At 41.3% G+C, this 20,944-nt stretch overlaps 2 long non-coding RNA genes across 5 annotated transcripts in view; one reads left to right on the forward strand and one right to left on the reverse strand.

Annotated features, from left to right (window-relative positions):
- Window positions 1-10,379, reverse strand: part of LOC138756294 (uncharacterized) — a 43,997-nt gene extending 33,618 nt beyond the window's left edge. For all 3 annotated transcript variants that reach the window (XR_011352960.1, XR_011352958.1, XR_011352959.1), the window contains exon 1: window positions 10,006-10,379. This is a non-coding gene — a long non-coding RNA (uncharacterized lncRNA). The remainder of the gene's footprint in view (window positions 1-10,005) is intronic.
- Window positions 8,697-20,944, forward strand: part of LOC138756296 (uncharacterized) — a 41,786-nt gene continuing 29,538 nt past the window's right edge. The window contains exon 1 of one of the 2 annotated variants that reach the window (XR_011352962.1): window positions 8,697-8,731. This is a non-coding gene — a long non-coding RNA (uncharacterized lncRNA). Of the gene's footprint in view, window positions 8,732-16,552; window positions 17,166-20,944 lie in introns of those variants that run through there. The other variant, XR_011352961.1, reaches the window with a different exon arrangement.

Raw genomic sequence — 20,944 nt, forward strand, 5'->3', positions numbered from 1 at the left:
CAGACTATCCCGTTGTGTTGATCAGAAATTAATTCATCCCCAGATATCTCTAATCACCATTCTGTTCTTGTCCTGCCAATTTCTGCTGTTCTCTTTAACACCTCCTCCTGCCTTAATCTTCCTCCTAGACTTGTTTTCCATTCCCTTTGTTTCTTACAGGCCATTCTTTGTTCTGATCTGGCCTGTGTCTCCTGTGCTACTCACCACCTCATTTAGTTTGAGCATTCCTCCTAAATTGTTTTATGCATTTCAAGTAGGTTACCAAGAAAGTTGATGAAGGAAAAGCTGTGGATGTTGTCTACCTGGACTTTAGTAAGGTCTTTGACAAGGTCCCACATGGGAGGTTAGTTCAGAAGGTTCAGACACTAGGTATCCATGGAAAGATTGCAAATTGAATTTGAAATTGGTTGAATGGGAGAAGGCAGAGAGTGGTAGTGGATGATGGCTTCTCAGACTGGAGGCCTATGACTAGTGATGTGCTTCAGGGAATCGGCACTGGGACGATTGTTGTTTGTCATCTATATCAATGATCTGGATGATAATGTATAAATTGGATCAGCAAGTTTGCTGATGACACTAAGATTGGAGGTGTTGTGGACAGTGAGGAAGGCTTTCAAATCTTGTAGAGGGATCCGGATCACCTGGAAAAATGGGCCAGAAAATGGCAGATGGAATTTAAGGTATGGCATACATAGTAAATGGTAGGACACTGAGGAATGCGGAGGAACAAAGGAATCTGGGAATCCAGATACATAATTCCATGAAAATGGTGTCACAGGTAGATGGGGTTATGAAGAAAGCTTTTGGTATCTTGGCCTTCATATATCGTATTTAGTATCAGAGTTGGGATGATATGGTGAGGTTGTATAAGACATTGGTGAGGCCAAATTTGGAATATTGTGTGCAGTTCTGGTCGCTAAATTACAGGAACGATATCAGTAAGGCTGAAATAGTGGTGAGAAGATTTATTAGGATTTTGCCAGGTCTTCAGGAGTTGAATTAAAGGGAAAGATTAAAAATGTTTGGACTTCATTCTTTGGAGCGTAAAAAAATGAGGAGAGATTTGATAGAGGTTTACAAAATTATGAGGGGGTAAAGACAGAGTAAATGCAAGTAGGCTCTTTCCACTTAGATTAGGAGAGATAAATATGAGAGGACATGGCTTTATGGTGAAAGGGGAGAGATTTAGGGGGAACATTAGAAGGAACCTTCACTCAGAGAGGTGAAAGTGTGGAACGAGCTGCCATCTGACTTGGTAAATGCAGACTCACTCTTAAGTTTTAAGAAAAAAATGGATAGGTACATGGAAGGGAGAGGTCTGGAGGGTTATGAAATAGGTGCGGATCAGTGGGACTAATGGAATGATGTTTTGGCACAGACTAGAAGGACCAATTAGCCTGTTTTCTGTGCTGTAGTGTTCTACAGTTCTACCATTCTAAAATAAGAAAAAGAGAGGTGTCTGTGGTTCATTTCCCACTCAGAAATCTCAGGGAACGAAGTTGTTTTTACACCATTGGGTGTTTGTCGTCAAGCCCCAGTCTCTTCTTCCTCATGGAAGCAGTGAGAAGAGGACATGGCCTGGGTGGTGAGCATCCTTGAGGATAGAAGTTCCTTTCTTCGGACACTGCTTCTTGTAGATATCTCCAATGCAATCCTTCCCATAGTACCCGACCAGAGCTACAAATAATGTTTGACAGCAACCCCTGACTCTTCTCCATCCAGTGCTTCAGAAGAGTTGGCCAATGCAGTGAACTGAGATTCATTGGTGGTGTGTTATATTGATGGCTGGCTCCGCCTCCCATCTACCCACATTTATAGCCCTGGTTTCCTGCCTAAACCCTGAGGCCCTCTGAAGACCACTGTAAGACCCTACCCTCAGTTATAAGCTAATAAAAGCATTTGTTCTCCCTCCCGTCATGAGAGCTTTTATTCACACTACAGCCAGTATTCCTTCAACTGAGCACATGTGGTGGTTGATTACATTTCCTGACTAAAGAGCCAGTCATTGATCCTCTGGTGATGCAGATGTGGCAGATAAATCTCCTCCACTTCAGTTCCCACAGCGCAGGAAAGCTGACCTTAAAATTCACTGCCTGTTAACAGTTCTCTAAAGCAATCTCAAGCAGCAGAGTTGGCCAGTGTTTCAATGAATGAACTGGTCATTCTCATCAGTGTATTCACAGCTTTTTTGAATAAATGCTTGATTTATTAATATATTCTGCCATCTCACTCTGGTGGCAGTGTGAAGGTTTGAGCTACAGATCTGAGCAAGAAGGTGCAGAAGGGCTGATTGACTTCCCCATTTTCCCTGGTGCAGGGAATGCACAGGTAGGAAGAGGCACTGAGTACGAGTCAGAAGGAGGAGAAACTCCTGACAAATACTGTTTTCTCTGATGAAACTTTCCCTTGTCCTTATCCAATGCTGTGTGCAAGGAAGGATTGGATGTTGCTCCTGTTAACTAACCTGCAGATCATCTCCAGCACCTCGAGTTTTAAACAAAGCGTCCAGCTGCAAAGCATGCCTTCAACTTCAAGCATGCTGAACCCTTTAATTGCAGAAGCCTTTGCTTTGTGACACTGCCTTCTGAACATTAAATATTGCTTTAGATGATTAATTAAAAGTTAATGAAATCTATCAGCAAAACAATGAGAAGGCAATGAGCTATGTAATCATTGAAATAGTAAATGAAATGATGTAAGCTGCTTCCATTTCCCTTATTGACAGTGATTGAGATACGATGGGGTTTGGTGGCTCAGCTGCGTTTTCCGGCTGGTCAGTCAAACCCGCTAACTCTCCCATGATCTTTAACCAAGGCAACTCCATGTAACAGAAGGCGAGCAAATTATATTGATTTAGAGCAGCAAAACAGTTTGGAAACAAAGCCTCTCAAATGTGTTTCACAGCAGTCATCAGGCCAACCAGTCAAACAACAGTGAAAACTGGGATGATTGCAAATAAGATTATGTTGAGAAAGGACTTCGTATGAAAGCAATTTTTCTCCTAACTAGATTTCACAGATTCAGAGATGAATAGCTGTTTAGGAGTGTGAGCCTGTTACCAAGGTATCCATTAGCTCCTTTTAACCAAATTAAATGCAGAGTTACTTAAAGGGGTTGCATTAGAGTAGGTGGGGGGGGTGGGAGACTTTATTTTAACTCGAGTTTGTTTAGTTTCCTAGGTTTTCTCGACCACCAAGGCCTCAGCTGGCATGTGAAAGGTGGTAAAAGTCAGGCATGTGTGAATCAGCGCCTGGGCCTTGCCACAGAGAAGGCCCAGCTATTCATCACTGGCTGGTAGCTGACAGTGACTGATGGGACAGGCTCGGGTCTGGCACTTCACCAGCACAAGAATCATATGAGGCAGGCAGCAGACTGACAGCTGGAGCGCTGTGTCAAGTGGTGTAGAGACCAAAGCTATTAATAATCTGTGCCATATGATCTGCAGCACAGGGAACAATGATTTAGACATGGGTTGGAATAAAGATTTTACATTTAGTGTCAGTGACAACCTTAGTGCTTGGTATGTAAAGGGCTGATTAATCAGGATCCCTAGAAATGGAGCAGGGTGGGGGATGGAAGGGAGGCAGAATTTTCCATTGTGTGAGTGTGAGCTTTTAAAAAAAATCCTTTCTTATCAATACCAAAAATATTAAAGAGCCGTTCTGTGTTATGATCACTCTGCATGTTTCAAAATAAATGCAGTCTTCATGTCACAGCTCCCATTTTCCAACCACTTGCATTGTTTTGTACCAATTTAACGTGACCTGTGACCAAAGATAATGATTTTTCAGAGAGCTTGGTAATCCTTAAATGCTATGAAAGTGCAAATGAGCATGTCTGATACATTGAATTATATTGGCTGGAGGGGGTTAAGATATCAGAATAATTTATTAGTCAAATCAGTCTGGGTAGTAAACAACGACCATCATTATTGATAAGGTTCGGAGATCTGCACAGGTAGCAGTAAGATATAGACCTCAGATTTACACCAGATGATCATGAGTGAAAATACAATGGATATCATTTCCTCCTTTGTGTTTAAAAACCACTTGGTGAATCATGTAGAGGGTGTTTAAGCAAATAGGGTCAATAAGGGACTTTACAGGATCATCCCTTTTCCTTAGACAAAAATATAAAGGATTATGAAACTGTGGTAGATAGGCATTGAGATACAGGTTAATGCCTAAGTGACCTAATTCATTGGTGAGACAGGTTGGGGGAAGTAAATGGCCCACTCTGGTCGTATCTATGAACCAGGTGTGTCACATGTTGGGGAAAGCAGCCTCTCTCTCACTGTTGCTTTGTGACAATGCCTCTCCCTGAACTTTGTGATCTTACTGTTCCCCACTCCTATTTGAATTGAGGGCCAGTTTTCACTCAAGAAGGTGTTAAAGAGAGCTGGTGTGAGAGGGTGGAAGATTAATGGCTGTAGTCAGAATTCCACACACTGTAATAACACAGGTACTCACCTCCATAAGTGGCAATAAATGCATCATAAAGCTCTGCCAGGCCTCCATTGCCATTCTGGTTCCTCATTACTAACAACACCACCAGTCTCATTCTCCCTTGCTCTGGTTTCCTAACTCCTGATCTTGAATATCCCTAACCTCTAATCTCCCATCAGTTTGAGAGTGGCATTGCCCATTCTTTCACCCTGAAGTGACTTTCTGTCTATTGCCTATCAGGACAGAGGAAGACATATTGGTTTCATGGATGCTATTAACCTTCCAACGTTTTTTCCCAATGTTAACAGACTTTCTGTACCAGAGGAGCATCACAACCAGATCCATTTCAGTCATCCTTTTCAGCTTGAGTTTTTGATTAAGTGTAGGATCAAGGGTGCAATTCTGCCAGATTTTCCTTCCCTTCTCTGTTGCACCACCACAGTTCATAAGAACTTGCTAAGCAGATTGATTACCTAACATTCCATAACAGCAAAACTTAACTGTATTTCAATCGTTGTAAACCACGTTTAGACATCGTAGGCTCATGGCAAGAGTTATACGAATGAAATTTTTTAAAAAATCAATCTTCTTGGAGGAGCCTAGCAGGAAAAAGAGCAGCAATGGGAGAATAAAAGTGGGTCAGAACCTTTCATCAGTCTCGTTCCTCCAGCAGATTGTTCTTGCTCCAGATTTCAGCATCTCTGGTCTCTCATGTGTCTCCAGCCATTCAAATGTATGTTGTACTTTCTTCCCACCAGTACTTCAGCGAGGCAACTGCTGGAGTAGGGACTCTTCAATCCTTGACAAAATGCCTTTTTAATTCTACACAGTTGAGTTGCAGAATATTCACCCCTTCCTCTACTAATCCTCATGTATTTGGTTGACTGTGCTGAAGTGCAGTAAAATGAACTGTGGCATTAATAACATCTAATGTTGATTCCACACATATCAGCATTGGTGCAATGGCCCTTGAGGCATTATCATTTATACCGTGTACCTGGAAAGTTCTAGTTCTGTTCAACTGATTTTTTTCCACATCACCGTCCCAACTTTATTGCATGGGGCAAAATGATCTAAAATCAATCATTTGATGTTAAAGATCTCTGCTGCTCTCTGTCATTTGTTTAAAATTACCTGTAATCAAATACTTAGGGGGTGGGGGGGAGGTGGAGGAGTTGACATTAGTTAAATGTCTAGGGTTTTTTTGGGCACTGTGACAACTCCTCAGCACTTTTGTCCTCTAAAAGTACATTGCACACTTGTGCTCAACAGACCATCAATTTGTGAGACTAAACTCTTTCCTTCTAAGTCTGAGAATATAGTGATTGAAAGACGGCTCAAAATATGTTAGTTCACAGTGTTTGTTAAAAAATAGACTTGACTTAGCTAGAACAATGACATGTGCTATAAAATGCAAATGACTGTGTATTTATATAATTAAACATCTATAATTCAGATACAATTTGAATGAAGCAATTACACATCTATACTCCCAACAACTTTAGCAATGAAGATATTTTCTCATGACCACATCTCATTCAGTACAAGCGTTCTCTTACATCATGTAGATAATCAATTATCACTGCATTCTAATCTGCTCCAAGGGAAGCAATGAATCAGTGTTCTTGTGTTATCCATGAGTCAAGTCCACCGAGTGAAGTCGACAAAGTACTTGGATGGAAAGCCATCTGGGAAAATTGTATGCTTTAGGCTTGATGACTGAGGAAGCAACTAACACCACCAACATACAGTTCAATAAGGTTGCAGAACAGTATACCTCCTAAAAATAATAATCATTACCTGTAATTCCTGTTCTATTAAAAAAGGAGAATGAAATAAATAAGACATTCTCTAAATTATGGCCTTGCTATTCATGTTAACTGGAGGGATCAGCCAGTAGTTCTGCGATTGGGTGAGCTCTGGAACTAACACAATCTTGGGATTCGAATAATTTAATGAAACCCTTTCAAACTATGTTCTATGAGATTGTTTGAACTCCTTGATTGTACTCTTGGCAATGTCAGTCCATTGCCAACTTTGAGATATTATAAGCAAAGAAGTAATCTTGTGCAATGTTCTATGTTTATATATTTAAACGAATCAACTAAAATCAGTGAATTTTGCCAGACAGAAATGAAATTTGTCAGCGCAATGATTGTATTGCAAGTCTGGCGAACTCAATATACATGGCAGCTATTATTATTCGTCTCATACCATTTCCTTTATTCCATTAATTAGGTGTGCTTCCAAAGCACTCTTGCAAGCTTTCATCAAAACTACCAATAGTGAGTTTACACTTAAATCAAACTATTTATCATTTCTAAAGCTTAACTAACAGAGCATATTGTCATTTAAGCCAAAAGCTGAAAAGCAATATTCTTGAAGTTAAAGCAGCTCTCCTTAAAATTTCTTGCAACTATTTTATTTAAGAGTATACTTTGTATGATATACCGATTGTTCATAACTGGAATATTTTTTGGAGACAATGAATACATTTTTTTGTATTTTTAAGTGCAGTTATGAGATGAGTGAATGACTGGCAACACCAGCATTTATTGGGTCTTCTAATTGCCATTGAGCAACTGCCATCTTGAACCACTGCAGTTCTTGTGAAGATGCTCCTACAGTTCTGTTGGACCGAATTCCAGGATTTGGACCCAGTGATGTTAAAAGAAACATGACATCGTTTTAAGTCAGAATGGAGTGTGATTCTGATCACACTCCATTCTGACTTTAAAAATTGTCGCCATATTTTTTTAAGGATGGTGGATGGAACATCAATCATTCTGACAACTTAATTTCTTTCCTTGAACAGGTATTACCTGTCCGGAGATCATTTTCGCTTGGCAAATAAACAAATGAGTTAACTTTTTTTTATTTTTCATGCCCACCAAAATACAGCAAGAAGCTTTGTTTTGTATGCTATCCAGGCAATCCAACCCATGTATCAGGTAGTGTAATAATAACAAATACTCAGACAAATAAATAGGATAATAGAGAGATGAGTATTGTTATAGTGGTTGAATAGTGTAGGGTATAAAGGTATGAAAACATTGTACAAAAGTCTGATAATAGGAGGAAAGAGACTATCCTTGAATCTAAAGGTTTCTTCTCAAGCACATGTATCCTCTGGCAACAGAAGGGGGGAGAAGAGACATCCTTTAATATTTTTGCAGCTCACCTGAGATAAGAGATATTGATGGAGTTGTTGGAAGGGAGATGGTCTTTGTGACAGTCTGAGCTGCACTTACCACTCTCTGTAGTATCTTGTGGTCTTGGGCATGACAATTCTTGTTTCAAGCTGGGATCCATTCAGATAGGATACTTTCTAAGGTGCATTTATAGAAGTTTTAAAAGGGTTCATAACTAACTGAATTCTGCAAACTTTTCTGCTTTTGTTTCAGTTTTCAGTATCTGCAGTTTCCTTTGTTTAGCATTCATCAGTGGATGTCAATTTTCATTCACATAAATTCACATTCATTCACAATTTTGGTAAGACCATCTGCATCATAATATTTGTGAACCATAGAAGTCTGCAGATGCTGTGATTGTCATCAAAACATAGAAATGCTGGAGGATTAGGTTTGATTGGCCTGTGCATTGTTGCTTTACACATATTTGTATTTAGTGACGTCTACAGAGCAGAGGATATTTTATCCAGATTGTTCAGGGTTGAAGAGGCAAAAAGAAGAATGAATGAAGTGCATGTGGCAACGGGTGAGATTGTATAGAGGGATGGGCCAGAAGAAGGTGAAGGGAAAGGAGAATGGAGCCAAACAGAAATATCCAAGACCTTTTACAGCTGAAATGAAAAAAAAAATTATTCTCAAAATGCCAGAATGTCAGTAAAGTTAAAAGTGAAATGGAACTGTGGACTAGGTCAATTAGAGATAGAGTGAGTTGATGCTGCTTCAGAGAGAGATGGCGAATCGAAAACTATTGAACAGAAATATTAACTTTGTTTTCCCTCTTCAAATGCTTACAGATTTTTTGTGTATTTCCAATGTTTCTGGTTTTATTTAGGCAGATCACACCGAGAGAAGAATATGTCTGATTTTCATCTCACTAAAAGCAATGCAGAGCCCTTAGATTTTTCAACTAAGCACAAACTAGAAACTGAAGGTACCAGGAACAGAATACGAGGTAAAATGGATAAGGGAAAGACTCAGGTGTAAAACAGTTAAATGAATAATGATTTTACAGTTAATTTTATTCATCTAATCATTTAATCCTTTTTTTTTCCTTTTGGGCAGTCAGAAATGCAGCTGCTTCTGGCAAGACCCAAGGTGAGGGCCTATGCATCTACATAAATAAATACTGATGTACTAATGTCTCAGTAGTAAAGGCCCACAGCTCACTAGAGATAGAGCTCTCTACAGTCTTTCTACCTACTCAGGGAATTCACAGCCACTCTGCTCAAAGCAGTTTATGTTCTACCTTCAGTGAATGAGAAGGAAACAATGAAAGAGCTTTAGGAGGCCATCTGTGGAGGCCAAGCAATGCACCCAGTTATTTGTATGATCATTTCTGGTGACTTTAACCATGCTAACCAGAAGAAAGTCCTGCCAAAATTCCAACAGCATGACTTCTTTCCATCTAAAAGAGAGGACATCTTAGATAGGGTGTACACAAACATCCCTGGAGTGTAAAAGGCAGTCCCCTGCTCCCACATTGGAAACTCAGACTGCATTTCCATTCTGCTGATCCCTGCATAAAGATCACTGGTGAGACAAGTCAAACCAGCTTGCAGAGAGATCAGAGCTGCAGGATTGCTTTGGAACCATGTACTGGAGGAGATTCAGGGAGACAGCCACCAACAATGACCACATCAACATCAATGAATATACAAGCTATTGACAAGCTACTTAGGCAAGTGAGTAGAGGATGTCACAGTGACCAAACACTACACAGCCAGGGCAAACCAGAAACCATGGCTAGACACAAAGGTGTCAAACTCCGACTTCAGGATCCTGCTTTCAGATCAGGTGATAAGATGGCACTATGAATAACAAGGGCCAAAGTTTCCCAAGTAATCAGGAAGCCAAAGTGGGGGTACACAGAGAAGATCCACAGACAATTATGTGACACTAGTGACCTGAGGTGCATGTGGCAAGGTATTAAAACAATAACCATCCATCTTATGGATTAGAGTAATGACGCCTCCCTTCCTAACTGGCTCAGCACCTTCTATGCATGGTTCAATGCAGAAAACAACCCATCACCAAGAAAGCCCCATATCCTCCACTGAGGACCTACATAGCCGCAGCTCAAGTGAGATGGATCCTATCTAGGGTGAACCCACACAAAACAGCAGGACCAGATAACATACGTAGTCAGGTGCTGATGGACTGTGTGCACTAGCTGACTGGGTCCAAATGCACTTCTAGCCCTGGCTGTGTAGTGTTTGGTCACTGTGACATCCTCTACTCACTTGCCTATGTAGCTGGTCACTAGCTTGTATATTCATTGTCCCTGCAGGATCCAAGGCAGCCATCATCGTCATAGTCCCTGAGAGAGTAACAGTAGCTGAACTAAATGACTACCATCCAGTGGAACTGACCTGCATGATCGTGAAGTGCTTTGAGCGACAATGGGCCCATTCCATTGGGCCAAACTGATCCACAGATGAAACAATAGCTCTGATCCTCCACTCCATCCTGACCCACATAGAGAATGATTCCTCATATGCCATGCTGTGGTACATTGACTTCAGCTTGGCGTTCAACACAATCCTATACCAGAGGCTGGTGGATAAAATGTCCCCACTGGGTTTCAGTACCCTCTCTGCAATTGGATCCTCGATTTCTTGATTGAATGACAACAGTCTGTCCTGGTTGGCAGCAAAACCTCAAGCCCCACTGCACTGAGCACTGGCGCACTTCAGGGCTGTGTGCTCAGCCCACGACTGTTCACGCTGCTAAATAATGACTGTACTGCCGGGTTCAGCTTAATTAGAATGATCAAGTTTGCTGATGACACAATGGTAGTTGGTCTCATCATCAACAATGATGAATCGGCTTGCAGAGAGGTGGTTGAAAAGGTGTGTATAGTGGTGCAAGAGCAACAACCTGAGTCTCAAAAAAGATGGTTGTGGACATCAGGAGGATGAAGGACAACTCTCCTCTTCATATTAATGGCTCTGTCATAGAGAAAGTGGGAAGTACAACATTCTTTGGCGTCCACTTAAAAGGACGACCTATCCTGGAACTTTGTATTTTTACCTTTGCTATATAAAGGACATTTGTTTGACCTGCTAAGTTTCTCCAGCATGGTGTTTACAGATTTTCATGTTTTAATTTCACAACACCTACTCATTAGTCAAGAAGGAGCAGCAGTGCCTACACTTCCTAAGGAGGTTTAGGAAGGCTACCAGCCACTATCTTAACAACATTCTACAAGAACGTAAAAGATAGTATCCTGGCTGGCTGCATGATAGGAATCAGATTGGAGGTCAGTATGGAGGGTGATTGAAGCTGAAAAGTTCAATAGGGTCTTCCTTCCCTCTATCAATGACATCTACAGGGAGTGGTGCTTAAAGAAGGCTCAAAGAATCATCGATGTCCCTTATCATCCAGCTCGCCATATCTTTGAGACACTACCTTAGTGAAGGAAGAGGTGCAGGAGCATAAAAACCAGGACTTAAAAGCTGGGAAACAGTTTCTTCCCGTGCGTGATGAGACTGTTGAACAATTCTAGAAGCCTATAAATTATTTTCCATTATATTTTTGATCGCTCCGTATAAATGTAATTAGTGTACTGGGTGTCTGCACTATGCTCCAGAGATATACTGTTTTGTCAGGTTGTATATGTCTATGAGCAACTAGATGAAAAAAACATAAACTTGAAGTTGAGCTTAACTGCTGTATCAAATATAGCCAGAATCGAACAGTGGAAAGAAATGGAGTGCCAATTGTTCTGAAGTTATGTGTTGCACTGTCGTCTTAGAAAACAAAATGCATTAAATTCACCTCTTCCACATTCATCTGTCCAGAATCCTATTACCACTTGGCACCTCCCCAGCCCTTTCCTCCTATTTTTTATGCATGCTATCTCCTTTTCCTGTCTTTGTCTCGAAGAATGGTTCTAACCTGAAACTAAACATGTAATTTTTCTCCCATGGATGCTGCCTGATCCATTGGGTCCCTTCAACCCCTTGTGTGTGTGTTTTTTTTGCAAGATTCTAGCATTTAGTTTCTTGTGTCTCTGTATTCAGTACATTAGTTTTGTAGGGATTGTCACTCTCCAATACAAACAACTTGGATTTATTGCCCTTTTCAACAGATAATTTCCATATCATGATTCAGAGAGGCTAAGACAGACAGAATATGGTTCTGAGTTATCTAAGTAGATATTATGCCCAGAAATTAGATGACATCACACTGTTTATTTCAGTGTGATACCATAAAAATGTCATTATCACAGAGTATGATCTAAACCAACTGCTTAATGGTGGATAAACACAATCTGTTGGAGGAACTCAAGAGTGTTGAGCAGCATGAGTGGGAGAAAAAGAATGATCGACGATTTGGAGCGGAACGTAAATGTTGACTATATTGCTTCTCCTACTCATGGTGCTCCCACGGAATGGAAATGTTGACTATATTGCTTCTCCCACTCATGATGCTCCCACTGAGTTCCTCCAGCAGGCTGTGCTTAGCTTCAGATTCCAGCACATGCATGCCTCCTGCTTATTGGTGGATCTGTCTCATTCAGGAAGAATCCATGAGCCGAATTTAATGCAAGTTCAACATCAGCTGCATCTCAAATTATTTGGTAGTGTTACAGAGGAAACAAAACCATGTTATCTTGTGAAGTGAATATTGATGTGGACTTCCACAACAGCGATGTCTTCATGTACTACCAGGCAGAGACCCCGCAAAGGCAAGACGTGGTGCGCTGTCAGTCAGAAGCAAACACACACAACCAAAAGACTGTACCACAGGCTTTATTTGACGTAAACTTCTCCAGATCCAGCTGTGAGATTGTGGTGCTGAAAACTCTGAGAGTGACTTCGAAGGGCCGGCTCAGACTTGTATCCTGGAAGGTGATTGATACCCGGTCGGGTGGGGCTTGGTCCATTCAAGTCGGCTGATTGACAGCCGGCCAGATGCTGTCTTGTCCCCATGCTCTTCAGCAGGTACAGAGGTTGCCTCCTGCAGTAAGCCAGTGCCAAACCACCAAAAGACACTTACTTAATCTTTTTGTTTCAACTATCCTAGTGTGGTACTCTCTCACTTCCATCCACAGACCTTCCCTCTAATTCCAAGGTTCACCAAGGCCACTCCCCTCTACATTCCCAACCTGTTAAATCTCCCTCTGACACTCCAAACGGCCCAAGTCTTGACCACCACAATCCCATGGCCTCAGTGGATTAGAAGGTGGTCATAGAGCACAGAAACAGGCCTATATCCAAGACAACCTTTTTGCCATCCCAACAGCTCATATTAGGATAGTGCCCCTCCCTACCATGCCTGTTCAAGGGCCTATCTCAATGTCTCTTAAATAAAGTGATTATACCTGACTCTACCATCTCCTCTGTCACCGTTCTGAATATAAATCTCTCTCTGTGTAAAATCCTTTTCCTTACCTTCCCAAAGTTTCCTATATATCTCTTTCATCTCATCTTAAAACAATACCTCTTGTTTGTGATAACCTGCCATGGAAAAAAAGTTTCTGTCTATCCTATTTATGCCCCTTATGATTTCACACACTTCTGTCACATTACCAGCCTCCTTGAATCCTAGGAAAACATGGCAAGCCTATCCAATTTCACCCCAGAACTAAAATCCTCCAAGCCAGATAATATCCTGGTGAATACACATTGTAATCTCACCAATGCAACCACATCCTTGCTATAGTGCGGTGACTAGAATTGCATGCAGTAATTTAAGGACAGCATAACTAATGTCTTATAAAGTCGCAATGTAACATTCTAACTTTAGGTTCTGTTCAACTTGATCAGGGAATTATGAACGAACCCCAAAGGGGTTCATTCCTTAGTGCCCTATTATTTGGTATATATGTCCTATCCCCAATCTGATTTCTCGAATTGCATTGTCTGGCCATTGTTGGGATTAAATTCTGCATTCCTCCCAACTCTCCTGCTAAGCTCTATCCTGTAACCTTAGACAACCTTCCTTGCTATCCACACCACCAATTTCCAAGGCACCCACAATCTTTCTAAGCATTCTTCCTTCATTCACATCCATGTCATCAATATACATCACAAATGTACTCCATTGACTACAGACTTTCAATCAGAAAAGCAACCTTCTCCCACTATTTCTCTGCCTTCTATCACCATGCCAATTTTGCATCCAGTTAGGCACATGATCTGGATTCAATGTCCTTTAATGTTCTGGACCAGCCTACTATGTGGAACCTTGTCAAATGTCTGATCAAAGTTCAAATAGAAAACATCTAACACCTTGCTTCTATCAATCATCTTAATCAATCAAAACTCAATCATGTTAGTGAGACATGATCATTAATCACATTGAGGACCCGTGTTTACACTGGACAACAAAGATTTTGCTTCCTGAACATTTTTGGGTGTATTTATGAATTTTGGGTTGTTGATCATGAAAATCACCTTAAAGCAGGGTTGGGCAACCTTTTACCATGTGTGGTCAAACAGTGGGCCACACTGATGCTACCATAAATGAAATAAATACTGAAACACAGACATTATGTAATTTAAGTTTTCGATTGTCTCTGCTTGAAGTATGTAATCTACAATGTATGAACATAACTGACAATAATTTATCAAAAAGCAATTCATGGAAAAATGTTCAAGCTACAAAATTAACCATATTCCTTCCAAATAATGACGGTGATTCAGTTCAGGTCAGGGAGCATCTTCAAATATGGAAATGCACCAAAAATCATTCATTAAATGGCACAATAAAAAACATAAAAGTCCAAAAAGGAGAAAAATTAGTCACAATGAAAACAAAATAACTAACCCCAAAACAGGCAGCAGCTCAATCAGTGGGAAACATGATTTTGTTTGTTGTTTGAAAGCTTTTCTGACGTCATTGTTGATGCCAAAAACAAGACATCATCTCAAGGAGTTGTGCTATCAATCTCACCACCGGTCGAACAAACTACTTGGCAGGAGTGATAAAATCATCCCTTGCTGGATATAAATATTTCAAACAGGTGTTTGGATTGCTGCAAAATGTCATTTAAACTTGGTTATTTTTAAATAATTCTTCAAATCAGGAGTTTAAAAAATAATCAGTAACCATTATTTTTGTTGCAAAACTGTGGACATAAATAAATGTGTCGAATACAACATCTTGAATCTTTCTCACCAGAAGCTAATGTGTATTCCTCTCAACTTATGCCTTTAATCCAGATCTCCCACTTTTATTTTAATTTCTCTGCACTCTAAGGTGTGTTTAATATGAGGTAAACCCCATTTCCGAGTGAACAAAATTTGCTTTCTGCTGAATGAGTTTTGCTTGCAGGTTCCCACACACGGACATCTGGCTTTGCACCTTTTTGAGCAGCTCAGGGGGCACTCATGGGAGTGGGGAGAGGGGGCAGCTCGGGAGTCGGGAGAGCCGGGAGACATGGGATACTCTGCGAGCATGGAGACTCAGAGGAGCGGAGAGAGCGGGAGGCTCAGGGGAGCATGGAGAGGAGGATGGCTCAGAGAGTGGGGAGAGAGAGCAGCTCCGGAAGTGGGGAGAGAGAGTGGCTCTTGGGAGTGGGAAGAGTGAGCAGATCAGGGGAGCAGGGACAGAGAGCGGTTCAGGGAGCAGGGTGGGTGCTGGTGGCTCAGGGGAGGGGAGGGGAAGGGGTGTTTCGGGATCGCTCTGAAAGGTTTGCCCCGTTGATCGCCCAGTTCCACATTCACTAGTGGGTGAGTGGCCATGGACCAAGAGTGGGACAGCTGGCCACTGATGCTCAGTTTGTATCAGGCCCATCTTGGGAACGAAGCATGTTTCCCAGAGCACAAGGGTGAGTTATTTTTCCAGGGGCAAAAAGTAATGTGGTTGATGATTGATTCCTGGTCATAGCGATGTGGAGAGACTTCAGTGAGCATTCTGTGAAAACATAGTCATTTTGCTGCCCAGTTCACGATCCCAAAGGAATGGGCGACATTTATATAGCCACAAAGTATTTCCTTTGATGAGGGATGCTTAATCCATGTGCACAGTCCCCAGAGCCACCAATGACAAAGGCTGGCAGTTTAGTGCAGTGAATGGTGTACGTTGGAGCGGCCGAGGGAGATCAGGTAAACACATTGGGTTGCGGGCCAGATAAATTCAGATCATGGGCCAGATCCGGCCTGCGGGCCGTAGGTTGCCCACCCCTGCCTTAAACTTTTCCTATCATGTACCGTTTTTCAGATATAATCTATTTTTGTGATTTCCTGTCATATTTTAAGCTGTTTTGTTCAGTCCAAGCATGCCTGGGCATGCACTCAGTGCAAGTGCTATGCAAATATCTTAGGCCTGGGCATGCATGGAAGGCATGTTGAGAATGTTCTTGGCAAATACAGAGCACCAAACTTCATCCAGCTGATTGACAGCATAATTCAAGCATACAAAATCATAAAGTGCAACATCATTGTAAATTTATCTTTTGCATTCGCACTTGGACTTCTTCCCTGCTGTTCTTAGTGCAGTTTGTGGTGAACATGTTAAAGAATTCCACCAGGACATTGCAACCTTGGAAAAGCAGTATTAATGCAACTGGTATCCATCAATGCTGGCCGCCTATTGTTGGACACTGACAAGAGACATCAGATGGTGAGTACAAATGAAAATCAGCGGAAAAACATTTTTGGGTCAGTCGAACTAACACAAGGGATCAGCATCATTATGCGATAAAACTTCCTAAATTCAATAAAAGTTAATTTAATTTTTCTCCTACTTCCTATATGATACAGCAAATCTGAAATTATCTTCATGTTCACCTTGAAGTTGTCCGTTATAATCCTCAATTTTATTTTCAGGAAGCAAATCTTTTTAAAAAAAATTGTTTCTGGTGTTATGTATGGGATATGTTTTTGATAGGCCCACCAACCTTATTTATATTCACGTGCTGCCATCCAATTTGTTCCATAATATCCTCTGTTCTAATGAAGCAGATGCAATTTGCACGGCCCTCTTCCTGTCACTGCTTCCTCTTCAAGTGCGGGGTTGTGGAGCAGAAGACACCGATGAGAAGCAACAACACCTGCCGTTTTTGGAAGAATCTGACAGCAGGAGAACAAGGACAGAAATTGATTGATGTATTCTTCCCTGAGCTATTGCACTGGGAGATTTGTCTTGTCTTCGTTGCTGTGATGTCCATACTATCTGTTTGGCAATGTTTGCTCTGTGTCCTACCAGTAAACACAATGTGCTGGTGTCCCTCAGCGATTCACTGAAGCAATGGGAATTTTTAATTAACAATAACATTTATTTAACTCTAACGTGCATGACTCTGCAAGTTTTTTGCAGATTTCCATATCTTTAACAGAACATGTACATAGAAATATAATTTGTGAGGAAGTATATTGTACACTTTTTGCGAAGATTTGTGTGCGCTACAATAGAAATAAGTCCAAGAAATTGAAAGAGTAACATTTACTTTGTGTGCGTCTTGCTATTTTCTTACAGATTTCAAATTAAATCGCCGCAATGATATGCAACTGTGCGGAAATGGAACCAATTCTCCCTAATAGAGATTTATCACCTTTGAAGCTTGCTTGCTCCTTTAAGGGTTAGTGTTCCATCCACAGCATGCTAGTCTTACCATTACCATCTCCATCTCCCTCTCCCTCTCCCATCACCACCTCCCGCCACCCCCACCCATCCACCGTCACTTTCCCCTCCAGCACTTATCCACCATCACCACCTCCCCTTCCCCCAACCATCCACCACCACCTACCCCTCATCCCACCCACCATCAACACCTCCCCTAACCCCCACGACCCATCCACCATCACCACTGACAGGTCAATTTGTAGTCACATTCTAAGCAAATTGAAACACAGAGACTGCGGATGTGGAATGTGGAGCATCAAAGAACAGCTATTCATATTAAGACTGCGTAATCAACCTCAAGTGAATTGTCCAGCTTCATGAAACATACATTCCCTGTCTTCCTATCTCTCTCCTAGTAGTTCTTCATTCTCCCATCATCCAATTTTATTCCTCTCCTCCCTACTTCTCCATCTGTTTATCATACATAAACAACACCTGGTTTTCCTGTTCCCCACCCTTTCCCTTACTGGTTCCATCTTGCTCCCACATTTCACCTCTCAGTCTCTATCTCTACCTCCATTCTCCCCTTCCCCATCTTTATCCATTCAACCTTTCCTTCCTTTATCGGACTCTAATGATGACCTACCAGCCACAGCCTCCTTTTCCCCTCCTCCCCTCTCCCACATGGCTCCATCTACTTATCATTTTCCATCTATCGTTGCCAACCCCCGCCTCATTCATTTATATTAGCTATTTCCCCTCTACACGCTCAATCTGGATGCAGGTTCTTGATCTATAACATCAACACCTTCTTTGCCTCCAAAGATGCTGCTTAACTAATTGAGCTCCTCCAACATTTGTTTCTGCTGAGCAAATGGAAACCTATCAGCATTCTGCTCTTGTGTCATTTGAGACTTCCAGGTCTGTAGCAGAATTATACATTTGAGAGGAGACACAGTGGCTATATTTCATCAACTGATCCAGTGTATGTCATAGTGGCTGATATGTTATTGGATTTCACATCTCAGCCGAGGAGAGGCTTTCTTAATCATCCTAATTCTATCATTCATCTGTCTCAAGCATCAGTCTTTGATATCACCTCTTCGACTGCATCAGGTGTAGATTCAAGATCAGACAATGAGCACAGCAATTTAAGCAGACTGGTGGTGAGAACATGCTTCTACATCAGATTTAGAAGCATATTCTCACCACCAGTCTGCCTAAATTGTCAGTCTTCTTTAAGATTAGATGTTAAACCAAGGCCTGCCTAGATCTTCCTCTGGATATACATTGTCGATACAAGTTTTGGAAAAAGAATGTGGGTCGTATCCCTTTATACACCTCTTAAGTATTAACAACTGGAGTAATGAGACTCTGCACTTGGATAGATTAATTTTCAATGCCATTACAATTTCTGGTGGAAAGGCATTCACCTGAAAACATACAAACACTATATTTCTCAGGCCAATATAATCCTTGTGTATTTCAGCAGAACTTCATACCATTCAATATCTTTAAGTGGTGAATCAGTGCGATGAGGCCCTTTTTGGGAACCTTTGAGATCACAAAAGCTTCAAGATATCTGCATAGAAATAGACATGCACATACATAACTGTGGTCTGATAACTAAAGCATGTGTGGTAAATAGACAAAAATGCATGGGAAGCAAAAACATACATTAAAAATCTGTTTCTTGAAGCAGTCCTGCGATACAAAAATGAAATTGGATTGAGTGGCTTTAATATAAATGTATACTTCAAGCCATTACAATTAAAAACAAGTAACTGAAACACAAGCTGACCTTTATCAAACATCCCACAAAACCACTTAACCTGCTGGATTGTGCCTCTAAGAACACCTGCTGGAGCAGGCTAAACAAATAGCGATTCTTAACTGCAGAACACTTGGTTTCTTTTAGCCAAGCTTCCATCTGTTGACAGGCTTTTGTCTGAACTGTGTTCAGCTGTAGCAGCAGTGGGGCTTTGCTTTGAGCTGCCTTTTCTGTGAAGTCCTCTTTAGCATATTCCTCTTTTTTTTATGCCCTGATTTATTCATTGGTTTCGCCCCTTCTCCCCTCCCCCCAATGCTTTCGAAGTGCCTTCTTGTCTCCAGTACTCTGAGGGTCATGTCTTTTCAGTCACTTAGACAATACCTGGTGCCTGCATCTGTTTCCAGATCAAATCAGGCATATTGTGATCACATCCTGCCTGAGAATTGTTCCCCCTTTTGCTAGGCATTGTTGCCAATTTCATGCCATGTATCCCTCCATGTTTTGTGCTTCATGAAGCTGTCATGGGTATAAAAGTTGCCTGACCAGGGTCGTAGTCAAAGGGGTGGGAATGAAACATAAGCGAAATGTTTATCTGGCCACCCACATTACACTCCAGGAATTAATTGTAGCCAGCAAGCTTCATTATGCAGACTTTTAGAGTCAACAGTTTTACAATCCCAATAAAGCCTCTTCTACACAAAAGTTAAGAGCAGCCTTTCAGTTGACTATTTAATGCTCCAGTACCGTTATCATTCTCTCAGACACTAATCTGAGGTTTCAGATTAAGCCTGAAATTCTTCAAGCCATGCTCCCTTATATCAACGCAATTGGAACATATCATTAGTAATTTTGCTGGGTTTGTGTTGGGGGAAGGTGGTCTGGGATTAGATCCCAGCAGGAAGCCATTGACTGACATGGGACAGCTTTGTCCAGTGTATGTTAAACAATTTCATGGACATCTGTCACACATAGTTAACTTTACAGTGCCGCATTTCAGCTGGCAGGCTTATACTGGTCCTCACTGATAAAGTAGCTGGCACTCAGTGAAAGTGCAGGATAGCGAGGCAGGAATTATAAAACGCAGTGTTGTGCAGCAATATCCAAGTTCATTCAGTGCAATGAAACCATGCGGAGAAGCTTTATTCATGGGTAATTATCTGGAAACCCATAGGACAATAAAGCATCTGGTGGTCTTTCTTCCATGTTTCAATTTTTCTCAATATTGTGACCGGGATAGGCATTGTATTTTTCCCTGGGTGGCTACTATAGGCAGGGAATAAAAGCAAGGGTCGGAAAAGAGCAAATAAATGAATTTATATCTTTCTTTCTTTTTTGGTTAATTCCACTATTATTGTTCTGGGGGACTTCTTCACTAGTTTTCCAGATTGTGATTCTCACTGTGATCCCCTGAATAAATCTTTGTCCTCTCTACCTCTCCTCCTGCCAGACAAATGGACTGGTTTTTTTTCTAAAAGATTAATGATTGGAGGCTGTTTGCATGGGGGTAACAGGAGTATTAGATACCATCCTTCCGAACTCTTCCGTGACTTTAACATGGATAAACATCAATGCATTTAACCGGATCACCCCAATTATTGGCAACCCCTCTGAATTAATGTCTCTCTATAAACGTACAGTGGAGTATTCACTCTCTGTGATTTAATAAGTGCTGGACAGATTAATATATAATAGAAAGAGAAAATGCATTAAGAGTCTCACTGTGTCCGGAATTGTACCTTCTGGGAAACATTTTGGATGTGAGCTTTAAACTGTGCAGATTACAAATTCAGTTTGTGAAGGTTGCCTTGTCGGTAGTCAGGAAGTGTATAGCGGTCTCGTGAAAGTCCAAATCCCAACTAAATATTACACGATGGAATACGAAAGTGCAGAGTGGTATTCCCCTGGAGAAAATCACTTCCAATTTAAGGAGGAAATATGGCACGTTTGTTAGAGTGTGGCAAACCTATCTTTAGCACATTGGTGCACAGATATAATTATACTCCTTCTGATAAAGGAAATGCCAC

This window comes from Narcine bancroftii, chromosome 3, assembly GCF_036971445.1.
Source record: "Narcine bancroftii isolate sNarBan1 chromosome 3, sNarBan1.hap1, whole genome shotgun sequence".
Classification (NCBI taxonomy): domain Eukaryota; kingdom Metazoa; phylum Chordata; class Chondrichthyes; order Torpediniformes; family Narcinidae; genus Narcine; species Narcine bancroftii.